This window comes from Sapajus apella, unplaced genomic scaffold (genome assembly GCF_009761245.1).
Source record: "Sapajus apella isolate SASKATOON/1434 unplaced genomic scaffold, GSC_monkey_1.0 scaffold19, whole genome shotgun sequence".
Taxonomy (NCBI): Eukaryota; Metazoa; Chordata; class Mammalia; order Primates; family Cebidae; genus Sapajus; species Sapajus apella.
Genome location: NW_022436959.1, coordinates 22,707,891 through 22,721,147, shown reverse-complemented (window position 1 = coordinate 22,721,147; position 13,257 = coordinate 22,707,891). Strand labels below are relative to the sequence as shown.

The 13,257-nt window shown below is 32.2% G+C and overlaps 1 protein-coding gene and 1 long non-coding RNA gene across 14 annotated transcripts in view; both read right to left on the bottom strand.

The window, feature by feature from the left end:
- The window catches only part of DGKB (diacylglycerol kinase beta), a 723,408-nt gene that overhangs the window by 362,037 nt on the left and 348,114 nt on the right, over window positions 1–13,257 (bottom strand). The window lies entirely within an intron of this gene.
- LOC116557261 lies at window positions 2,624–12,355 on the bottom strand. Its single transcript, XR_004271449.1, has 3 exons — window positions 12,209–12,355; window positions 10,672–10,677; window positions 2,624–2,634 (listed from the first exon to the last, which is right to left on the bottom strand). It is a non-coding gene; the product is annotated as an uncharacterized LOC116557261 (long non-coding RNA).

The following is a 13,257-nucleotide window of genomic DNA, read 5'->3' as shown; positions in this document are numbered from 1 at the left end:
GGATGGGTTACAGGGTGAAGATTCTGTCTCAAGAAAATAAAGACAAATCTAATTTAAATGTGCCATCTCTTTCTTGATGAGACCATGAAAGTACTAAGGAATTATTGTTAATTTTGTGAGATATGATGAAAGATGGTCATATCTCAGGTATAATGAATAAAACACCCGTATGTCTAAAATATATACACACTAAAATACTTGTAGGAAAAATGACCTAATTTCTGAAATATACATACATATACATAAAAACATGGGGTGAGAGGAATAAATTTGGCAAACTATTGATCATGATTGAAATTGTGTGATGAGTACATGGTAGTCATCATATGTTTCTCTCCATTTTGTGGAATAATTGAAGGCTTCCATAATAAAAAGTTTCAAAAATTTTTTAAGCTATTGCTACGTTCAATCCCTTTAATAAGTTTTTAAAATTATGATCTCTAGTTCAGTAACCCTGTCATGAATACAAATAGAACAACCAATTCTAAGGTAAGCAGATTTTCTCTTTTGTCCATTCTGTAGCCCTGATCTGAATAATGCTCTCCCCATTCCAGATGAAAACTTCTTTGTGCATGATTCCAAACTTCATCTTCATTTGTTTCAGGGAAGCTGAAAGGTGCGTATGTGACCTTCGTTCCAGATTAAAAAGGAAATATTCTTAGTAGTTTTAGTTAGACTTTTCTGGAAACACGGATGACTATTCTGGAAATTATACTCTTTTGCTATATTTATACCCTCTTGAAAAGAGTGTTATCAAGTTGTCTCCATTAAGCAGCAAGAAAAGAATCATTCTGCTCAACAAGGGATTGGCTCTTGTTAGACTAATGATTGGGTACATGTCCTTAGCAGGTCACTTAATTAACTTGCTCTAATGACCTTCAAATTAGAGACATAACACTGTTGACAGTAGTCAAGATATGATGATCCAATTATTGACAATTATATACTTGATAAGTAGTCAAGATATGATGCCTGTTACAATGACAATTTAAAAAAAGTAAAAGTTTTATTTGCATAAAAGTTTTTTTTAATTATTTGTTCAGTTAACTAGAATTTCAAAATATTTTCCAGTATTTATTAATGTGTTATCATCATTACATTGTACCCACAAACTTAAATTGTCAAGGAAAGGAAGAATATTCGAAAAGAATTGGAAATGGAAGGTTTAAAACTTTCTTAAGTCATTAAAATATTAAGTCACTAATGATTTTAGTACGACATTTTACATATGCTGAAAAATATGTGCACATTCTGAAAAAGTTCAGCAAACTAATTTCTATATATTTTATGTAACATTCGTTTTTCGAATTCAATCACATGTAAATGTTTTCCCAAAAGATTATTTTCTTCACTTCTCTGTGGTTTAAATAATTTCAAGGAAAAAAGTGAACATTCTGCTGGAATTCTGTGTGATTAATTATATGCTATCTAGGTCAATTTAATGTGTGCTCATTCATTTAAATCAGGTTTTTAAAATCTCACCACAATGTACAGTCTGAGGGGGATTCTTTGTTGTTGTGGGCATCTATAGAGTACTGTGTATTACAGGATGTTTAGCAAGGTCCCTGGTATTTACCCATTAGATACCAGTAGCACCCCCACCCTCAAGCTGTGACAATAAAAAGTGTCTCTGAACATTGCCAGAGGCCTCCCTGGGGACAACATCAACTCCAGTGAGAACCTGTGTTTTAAAGCAATGAGTTCTGCATTACATCTGCCTAAATTTTAATTACTTTTCAAAAGATTACAGCTCAAATGATGGGACGAGACAAAAAATAAAAATAAATGAAAGATTTTTAAAAAGGCATTGTGATAAGAGATTGCTTTTCCACTTGACACTTTAAATATTTTTAAAAACATGTGGTCAATATGAAGACATGTAAGAGAGTGCCACAGTGAACTGATATCTAAAAACTCAAGTTGCTTGTAAAGCTGTAGATATGGTAGGATATCAAATAGCATATGTTCCTCAAACTGATTTTGATAGGTGCATCTAATGCAGTTCATAAATGAGAAAGAATGAATTCTAAACCTCCATACATATAAACCAAAATTAGTTACACACACATACACACAGATACACAGACATTGATGCGAGTAAATACTTTACTTTTAAATTACTTGGCAGGTCACCTATTTCAGTCACATTTTTTTTTCCCCCATCAAATGTTCATGTTAAATCTGGTTGTCTGAAGACCTAATTGGGTTTATACTTTTACACTTACAAATCTTACTAGTAATATGTTCAATTCATTAATTAAGCTTTCAAGAACCCTTATACTAAGTATCCTCAGCATTTATGTCCAAAGATGAAGTAACACTACTTTGAATTTACTGTAATATCTCAGCATTGATCTCTGGTTGCTTTCTTTCATTTCTTCAAGTGCATAGTTAGTCCCACTGGATCAACAGGTCTTGTCTACTATTAAGTATTATGTCTGCAATTTAAAGGTCGTCAAAGCAAACTACTTAAATGATTTTCCAAGGATATATATCCAATTATGCATCCATTGAAAGAGACTCTTTTATTGGACATAACTCATTGGTTAGCATTGTCCACTCTACACAGAACAGAATTGGTAATTTGTTTAGTAAACCTAGATAAATATTTGAAAACTTGTATCAAGCTTTCCTCTGTTTTGTGGTCATTTTAGTAGCTCTATCAAAAGCTGTGAGTATTATTTTTCTCAATCACTGGTGAAAAAATGAGAAAAATAAAATAAGCATGTACATTTCTGGCATATTGGCAATTCTGCAATTATTATAATGGACAATGCACCAAGAACATTAGAGACAGAATGGATTTTAACTAAAAATTTTCTCTAGATTCTTATGCATACTTGGCCCTATATAAATCATTTTTGGAAGATTCAAAACAAGTGTAGAATAAGATTATCCTTAAGAGCTATAATTTTTGTTGGGTTTAAGATCTATTTTTCCCTGTTAACATGATAACTTCCAATTTTGTAATCAAATATAGTTATAACATTTATAAATTACAACATTGTAGAATTAAATTACATATTTTCATAAGAAAATAGAATCATGTAAAATGATTTCTAAAGCCGCAACTTTCTTTAGAAAGTTGTAAAAAATTGTCAATTCTTGCCGTGCAACAACTTAATAGAAAGAAAACGTGCTAACTATAAGCTTTTGTGGAGGTACTGGGTGCTGGCACTAAAGATCTTCTTTATATATGGAAGTAAGATGAAAGTTTTTAGTGTGTGAACCCTGTACTATGGAATTTTAAATGGTTTGTTAGTATCCAAAAAAGCATCTTTTTGTAAAGTGAAAGAAATACCTTAGAGAAAAATGACGTACTGGAAAGAACAAGTTGATAAATTTCATAAAATTTCAACAGTCATTGTAAGCTCTGGATTTTCTCTTTTTGTATATATTTTGTATTTATTTGCTATGTCAAAAATCTGAAAACCAGTCACCACAACCTCCCTTTAACAGGCCTTTCCACTGCACTGACACCTGCTCTCACCTTTATAAAACAGCCCACTCTCTCAGGCAGTTTTTGCCCTGATGCAGGCTGCAGTGACCTTTCCATGACTGAGTCACAAATCCCTAAACACAGAGGATGAAATCACCAATGATGCCTTACATATGGTGGTGTGAATGCCTACAATAATTGCTCTGTAATTACAGGGTAATTATTGACCATTTAAGTACATTTAAGAAGAGGGTGAGTAATATGTAATCAAAGACTAATTATCTGATTATTTCTGTCTTTTAAACTGCAGGTTTACAAGATATAAAAATTGCAAGTAACATGGTGATTAGTCATTGAACTACATAGTAACTTGCAGTGTAATTACGAAGTAATCTGTAGAAAATGTATTTGTATTGTGATACAGCAGAGTAGCTATATTGTAATACACAATCTATGAAGTGATAACAAAAAAATTATCAAGACATTATGCTAATAGAACAAAAATATTACATGATTCATTAAAGAAAAATATGAATGGGATATATATTTTGCAAGACAGGTAACATACCTTAAATTAGAATGCTATCATTTGTCTATAAAATACAGAAGTGCTACTGTACCTTTTAACAGTTCTTATAAAATTTTCTTGCATATTTCTTTAAAATTTACTGTGATATGGCAAATAAGTTGGTCAGGGACAGAAAAAAAGAAGGTCAAAAAAGATGGAGTTCAGAAATTGGTGCATTGCACGAAGATTCAGTGGTTAAACCCAATAAAGAGGGTGGTTTAACTTCATTAGCAATTACTGGGACCCAAGTTGGAGTAATTTACAAACCCTCAACAACGAAGTAACATGAGAAGTATATAGATAACTACAATGATTCTGAAACACACTAAACATATTTACCTAAAATATTTTCAAAGCTTCTACTTTAAATTAGAAAGGAAGTAATAAAGAAGTTTCTCCTAAAAATTTATTTGATGTAGGCTGAATGTAGAAATACAGAAATTGTCGAGTTTTGAAGATGGGCAAGAAGAGAAGTGTTTGGAGAAGCTACAGTTTAACATGCGTTTGTTGTAAAAGTTGAAAATCAACTACTTTGTTGAGTAATGATGCTAAAAATGAGTAATCTTTAAAGTCTATTTAAGAAAAGAACTACTGTTTTCCTTGGTAACATGATTGAAAACATTAATATGAGCCCTGAAATAAAGATCATGTTATTTCATCATGAAGTAATTATAATATTTTGTACATAAGATAGATATAGAACTCTAAAATGAAACAATGGATTCTACATGAAAAATATATCCAAAATATCTTTGAGCAATAAAAATCCTTTACCTAAGGAATATGAATGATTTGACCACATCTAAAGCAATGATAATATTATCAAAACAAAACTTGATGACTTTCAAATTCTCTGTTTCTTTGACGTAGTTTTAATATTATTATTCTTTAGTGATTTTCTATTTTCTCCAAGAGGTCCAAGAAACAAAATACACATAGGAGTATTGTTGCATGGTTTACTTTGGATTAATTGTCAATTTACATTGTTTGCCTGGTATGTTCCTTTTCTATGGAATTCTACACTATAATAAGGCATGAAATACTCACAAATATTCTCTTGTCCAATTGGTTAGATAAAAATACATAGTCCAGTGAAATGCTATTAGCAATAAGTTATGAACTTGTTAATCTTTTGACCTGAGCAGCTACTCATAAAGTGAAATCAAAATGGACTGAAGTAGATTTATTTGATGAGGATTGATTAACTCATGTATCATTACTGAAGTATTTCCTTTGATTGAGAGCTCATGAAAGGTCTCTGCTTTATATCAAAATGTCAATAATGCTTCTACGATGGAAATGCCATTTTATTAAGGCTATATTTTTTAAAGTAATAACTTAAATTTATAATTTCTTTTCAAAAAATAATTTTTTACAATCCTAATTCAATAAAATCATATACACTATTTTGCAAAGCATACAAAAAGGGAAAATAATGAAAAAATATCATGTTTTGAGTTATGTCTTTGGTCATCCTGAGAAAAGGAGTTAATAAGTAATTAACAAAGCTTGTCATTCTGTATATACCATAACACATCTCAAACTGCCTTTCTCTTGATCTCTTTTCAGAAAAACCCCTCTATAGACGTTTGATTGACATGCAGTTTTACATGCCTCCCTTGATTTCTTCTTAACTTATATAACCTTTAATTTAAAATTTATATCTCCTTTATAAAGAGATGAGACTTAAAAATTGGATCACATACGTTAAACATGAAACAATGTTTTAAATGACGTTATCATACAATATTGGGATTCCCATGAAAACATTGATGAGATCAAGCTACCCACTGTATTGAGCTCCTGAGGAGATATGTACCATATACAAGATATAGCAAGGAGGCTCAAACTGACTTCTTGACAATCTCATCAAAAATAATATATGTAATTTACAATTAGACTAAATTTTTCCTTTGTCTTTCATTTCTCCCACTAATTCATTGTTCTTGTATAGGACGCCATTTCCTATAAGATAAAGATGCTAGCAGAAAATGTCATGATGAATACAGTCCATTTTATCTAGGCTATTTTCCTTACAAAATGACTATGTTCATAGACTGGAAAACAAAGATGCCAAGATAGTAATTTCAAAAAATAAAGGTAACAAAATACTCACCAAAATGACAGCAGATTTTTTTTTGAGAAATCAACAAGATGATTCTACATGGAAAGAGAAAGAACCCAGAAGAGCCAAAAGGTTTTGAAAAGGATGAAAAAAATTAGAAAAGTTAAACACTAGCTGATTTAGAAAGAAGCTATAGGAATTAAGACTGTGGTATTGGTATAAGAATAGGCATATAAAGCAATGAAAAAAATTAAAGAAAAAAGCCCTTATATTTGTGGTCAATAGACTTTTGAAAAGGGCATCAAACAATTCAATAGAGGAAAGAACAGAACTTTTATTATGCTAGTGAGATAATTAGATATCCACATGCAAAGAAAAATGAAGTTAGACCTCCCCTTTAATTCACATACAAAAACTACCTTGCAATGAATTCTACAACCAAATAAATGGATTAACACTGTAGTACTTTTAGAATAAAATATAGGAGAAATTCTTCATGACCTTCGGATTAGACAAAATGTTGTTCGATATAACACCGAAAGAACAGTTCAGAAAAATAAATTTCACAAGGAACAACATGTAGGTCATAAGACCTAAAAAAAAAAAAAAAAAAAAAAAAAAAGGCAAAATGTAGCTGCAAAGCCAACCATATCAATAATTTCATAAATACAAATGGATTAACACATGAATCAAATGGCAGATATTGTGAGCCAGAATATAAAACAATATCTAACTATATATACTGTCTACAAGAAGCATGCTTTAGAACCAAATATACATATATGGGTTAAATGCAAAATATTGAAAAATAGCTATACTACATAGATAGTAAAAATAAGAGAGCTGCAGATTTATTAATAAATGAGAAAATAAAATTTAAGTAAAAAATAGTGTTAGAGATGCACAATTATGTTTCATATAAAACAGTGAATGTATAAGGAATATATAATAAATGTATATACATATAACAATAAATAACCAAAATGCATGAAGTGAAAAGTGACAAACGATATGAAAGATAGATAATTTAACACTATATGCAGATGTTTAAATGGGATTCTCTTAATATTTGGTAAGACAGTTGGAAAATCAGTAGATATAGGTCCTAAACAACATTATCAAGCAAATAGATTAGACTGACATAGAACACTTTACCTACCAACAAGAGCTACATGTTCTTTTAGAGTGTCCATGGAATATTACCCAGGAAATACAACATATTTGGTAATTTAAATTGTAAGTGAAGGTCTTTCCCTGACAAAGTCAGTCTATAAATTATTCTGCAAATGTGCAGATACCATTGCAAGAATAAAAGGATCACAAAGAATAAGGGTTACATGACACTACCAAAGGAAACTAATAAAATTCCCACAATCAAATCTAAAGAAATGAAGGTCTACAGAGTGCACTGGTGTAATCTCACTGCAACTTCTGCCTCCCATGTTGAAGCAATCCTCCTGCCTCAGCCTCCGGAATAGCTGGGATTATAGGCACATGCCACCACACCCAGCTAATTTTTGTGTTTTTAGTAGAGACAGGGTTTCACCATGTAGGCCAGGCTGACCTCAAACTTTTGACCTTGTGTTCTACAGACCTCTGCCTCCCAAATTGATGGGATTATAGGCATGATCTATCACACCCAGCCCGTTTTTTAAAGATAAATGATGCTGATAAATTCTTATCTATAGACACACTAAGGATAGAAGGGAGAAGGCTCAAATAAAATCAGAAATAAAACAGAAGTCAATACAACCAATGCCACAGAAATAAAAACAACGAAAAGAACTACTATGAACAATTATATGCTAAGAAATTGGACAATCAAGAAATGAATAAGTTCATAGAAATATACAATCTACTAAGAAAAAGAAGAAATAGAAACCCATTAGAGATCAATAATGAATAAAGAGTTTCAATCAGCAATAAAACCTACCAATAAAGAACATTCCAGGACCAGACGGCTTAACAAGTCAATTCTACCAAACATTTGAAAAAGAATTAATACCAATCCTTTTCAAAGTCTTCCAAAAACATAGAAGGGATAAGGAATATTTCCAAACTCATAATATGAGGTCAGCATCACCTTGATAACAAAGTCAGTGACACTATAAGAAAATCATATCCCTGATGAACATGAATGCAATAGCCCATATTAACCTGGACACAAAAATCATCAATAAAATATTTAGCAAATCAAATTCAACAGCATATTAAAACAGTTCTGCACCATAACCAAGCGAGGTTTATCTCTGGGATGCAAGGACAGTTCAACACATGCAAATCAATCAATAATATTAAACATGACATTAGCAAAAAAAATGAAGGACAGTAACCATACAATAAACTCAAAATGTCAAATGCTGGAAAAGCATTTGACAAAATTCAACAATCTTTCATGATAAAAACCCTCAACAAATTAGCTATATATTAGATATAGAAGGAAGCTGTCTCAACACAATAATGGTCACATAGCAAAATCTTATAATGAAAATCATACTCAAAAGAGAAATGCTGAAAGCTTTTCCTCTAAGATGTGAAAGAAGGCAGGGATGCTCATTATCACTACCTCCATTCAGGATAGCACTGGAAGTTCCAGCAAGAGCAATTAAGAAAGAAACAATAAACAACCAGGCATCCAAATTAGATAAGAAGAAGTAAAATGATCTGTTTGCTGATGACAGCATATTCTATCAAGTAAATGGTAAAAATTTTCAAAACAGAGGAAATTAAAAATCAAAATGAATAAAGTTACAAGATATGTAGTAAACACAGAAAAAGCAATTGCATTTCTATCGATCAACTACAAAATATCCAAAAATGAAATTAGAAAAAAGTCCCATTTACAGTGTCACCAAAAAGAAAAATAAACCTAAGAATAAGTATAACCAAGAAGGTGAAAGACTAGCTTCTTTCACATTCTTCTTATAAAAGGAATTAAACAAGACACAATCAAATGTATACTAATCCTAGAATATGGATTGGAAAATTTAATATTATTAAAATATTCATACTAGCTAAAATTGATTTATATATTTAGTACAATTCCTATCAAAATATCAAAGAGATTTTATACGGAAATGAAAAGTAATTCTAAAATTTATACAGAACCACAAAAGACCACAAATAGCCATACCAATTTTGAACAAAGCTGAAGGTATCACACTTTCTAGAGTAACCAAAATCGTCTAGTATTGAAATAAAGACATATCTATAGACCAATGGAACATAATAGAAAGCCCAGAAATGAATCTACAAATATATGGTCAACTGATCTTTGATGAAGATGCCAAGAATACACAACAGAAAGAGAGTAACTTCAATAAATGGTGTTGGTAAAATTAGATATCCCCCTCCAAAAGAATGAAATCAGACACTTATCCCATAGACAAAAATTAATTCAAAATGGAGTAAACACTTAAATGCACAATCTGAAACAACAACAAAAACTTTCCGAAGAAAACATAGGTAAAAGCTTTGTTAACATTGGTCTTGATAAAAGCACAGGCAACAAAAACAAAAATAAGTAAGTGGGACTACCTCAAACTAAAAAGCTTCTACACAACAAAGAAACAATCAACAAAATGCAATGGTATCTATGGAGTAGGAGATAACTTTTGCAAAACCACATATTTGAAAAGTGGTTAATTGCCAAAATATATAAGGAACTCCTGCACCTCAATAGCAAAACAAAACAAAACAAACAAAAAAACAACAAAATAACCCAGTTACAAAACGGGGAAAGGACTTGAACTGACGTTTTCCCAAAGAATATACAATAATGCTCAACAGGCATATAGAAAGATGCTCAGTATTTCTAACCCTCAAATAAACGCAAATCAAAACCACAATGAGACATCACCTTATACCTGTCAGGATGGCTATGATGAAAAAACATAGGATAACAAGTGTTGGTAAGGTTTTAGAGAAATTAGAATGGTTGTATACCTTTGAAAAGAATGAAAATGTTGCAGCCAATAATGATAAAATAGTAAAGAGATTCAAAAAAAAAAATTGAACTACCATATGTTCCCATGATCCCACTTTTGAATATATCTAAAATAATGAAAATCAGGATGTCAAAGAGTTATCTTCACACCATGTTTATTGGAGCATTAGTCACAATAACCAAGACATGAAAACAATCCAAATCTTTATCAACAGATGAATAGATAAAGAAAACGTGGCACTTTATGCATTGGAATGTCATTCTGGCTTTAAAAGTATGGAAATTCTAGCATTTGTGACAACACGGATGGACCTGGACGTTATGCTAAGTGAAATAAGCCAGTCACAAAAGGACACACACTGCATGATTCCTCTTACAAGATGCATCTAAAACAGTCACATGTATAGAAATAGACAATATAATGATAGTTACCAAGCAATGGTGGGTGTGGGATATAGGGAGTTGTTGCTTAACGAACGTGAAGTTAGTTATACAAAATAAGTAATCCATTTTGTAACTGGACCAACTACAAACCTGACCACTATGGTACTCACGGTTAATAATAAGAAAATCACAGTTAAAAATTGAGTAGATCTCCTGTCAAGTGTTCTTACTCCAAAACAAAACCAAAACAAAGTAGTGAGAATGTATACATATGTCTAAACTCATCAAACTTCATTAATTATGTGTGGTTTATTTTTTTAATATACCAATTATTCCTCAAAGCTGGAGAAAAATAATGAACCAAATCCCACACTGTCATGTTTTCCTTGCACTGATACATGAAATAAGATATATGAAATATTGGTGTATAGGAATGCTTGTGATTTTTGCACATTGATTTTGTATCCTGAGACTTTGCTGAAGTTGCTTATCAGTTTAAGGGGATTTCCGGCTGAGATGATGGGGTCTTCTAAATATACAATCATATCATCTACAAATAGAGACAATTTGACTTTCTCTTTTCCTAGTTGAATACACTTTATTTCTTTTTCTTGCCTGATTGCCCTGGCCAGAACTTCCAATACTATGTTGAATAGGAATGGTAAGACAGGGCACCCTTGTCTTGTGCCAGTTTTCAAAGAGAAAGCTTCCAGTTTTTGTCCATTCAGTATGATATTGGCTGTGGGTTGGGCATAAATAGCTTTTATTGTTTTGAGATATGTTCCATTGATATCTACTTTATTAAGAGTTTTTAGTATAAAGAGCTGTTGAATTTTGTTGAAGGACTTCTCTGCATCTATTGAGATAATCATGTGGTTTTTGCTTTGGTTGTGTTTATGTGCTGTATTATGTTTATAGATTCACATATATTGAACCAGCTTGCATCCCAGGGAAGAAGCCGACTTGATCGTGATGAATAAGTTTTTTAATGTGCTGTTGGATTCGGTTTGCCAGTATTTTATTTAAGATTTTCCCACCAATGTTTGTCACGGATATTGGCCTGAAATTTTCTTTTTTAGTGGTGTCTCTGCCAGGTTTTGGTATCAGGATGATGCTGGTCTCATAAAATGTGTTAGGGAGGATTCCCTCTTTTTGTATTGTTTGGATCAGTTTCAAAAGAAATGGTACCAGCTCCTCTTTGTATGTTTGGTAGAATTTGGCTGTGAACCCGGCTAGTCCTGGAATTTTTTTCGGTTGGTAGGCTATTAATTGCTGCCCCAACTTCAGACCTTGTTATTGGTCTATTCAGGGATTCAACTTCTTACTGGTTTAGTCTTGGGAGAATGCATGTGACCAGGAATTTATCCATTTCTTCTGGATTATCTGGTTTATGTGCATAGAGGTGTTTTTAGTAATCTCTGATGGTAGTTTATATTTCTGTAGAATAGTTGGTGATATTCCCTTTATCATTATTTATTGCATCTATTCGATTCTTCTCTCTTTTCTTTTTTATTAGTCTGGCTAGCAGTCTATCTACTTTATTGATCTTTTAAAAAAACCAGCTCCTTGATTCATTGATTGTTTGAAGGATTTTTTGTGTCTCTATCTCCTTCAGTTCTGCTCTGATCTTAGTTATTTATTGTCTTCTGCTAGCTTTTGAATTTGTTTGATCATGCTCCTCTAATTCTTCTAATTTTGATATTAGGGTGTTTCCTTGCTTCTCATGTGGGCATTTAGTGCTATAAATTTCCCTCTAGACACTACTTTAAATGTGTCCTAGAGATTCTGGTACGTTGTTTCTTCCACCAACAGCAGACAAACAGAGATCCAAATCATGAAGGAACTCCCATTCACAATTGCAACAAAGAGAATAAAATACCTAGGAATACAACTAACAAGGGATGTGAAGGACCTTTACAAAGAGAACTACAAACTAATGCTCAAGGAAATAAGAGAGGACCAATATAGATAGAAAAACATTTCATGCTCATGGTTAGGAAGAATCAGTATTGTGAAAATGGCCATACTGTCCAAAGAAATATATAGATTCAAAGCTATCCCCATCAAACTACCACTGACCTGCTTCACAGAACTGGCAAAAACAAACTTAAACTTCATATGGAAACAAAAAGACCTGCACAGCCAAGAAAATCCTTAGCAAAACAAACAAACAAACAGGGCTGGAGACATCACACTACCTGACTTCAAACTATACTACAAGGCTACAGTAACCAAAACAGCATGGTACTGGTACCAAAACAGAGATACAGACCAATGGAACAGATCAGAGGCCTTGAAAGTAATGCCACACATCTATGGCCATCTAATCTTTGACAAACCTGACAAAAACAAGCAACGGGGAAAGGATTCCTTGTTTAATAATTGGTGTTGAGAAAACTGGCTAGCCACATGCGGAAAGCTGAAACTGGATTCCTTCCATAAACCTTATACAAAAATTAACTCCAGATGGATTAAAGATTTAAACATAAGACCTAACAACATAAAAACCCTAGAAGAAAACATAGGCAATATCATTCAGGCCATAGGCACAGGCAAAGACATCATGACTAAAACACCAAAAGCAATGGCAACAAAAGTCAAAATAGACAAACGGGATCTAATTAAACTTAAGAGCTTGTGCACAGCAAAAGAAACTATCATTACAGTGAACCGGCAACCAACAGAATGGGAAAAAAGCCTTGCAGTCAACCCCCCTGACAAAGGGCTAATATCCAGAATCTACAAAGAACTTAAACAAATTTACAAGAAAATAACAAATAAGCCCATCAAAAAGTGGGCAAAGGGTATGAACAGACACTTTTCAAAAGAAGACATTTATGCAGCCAATGAACATA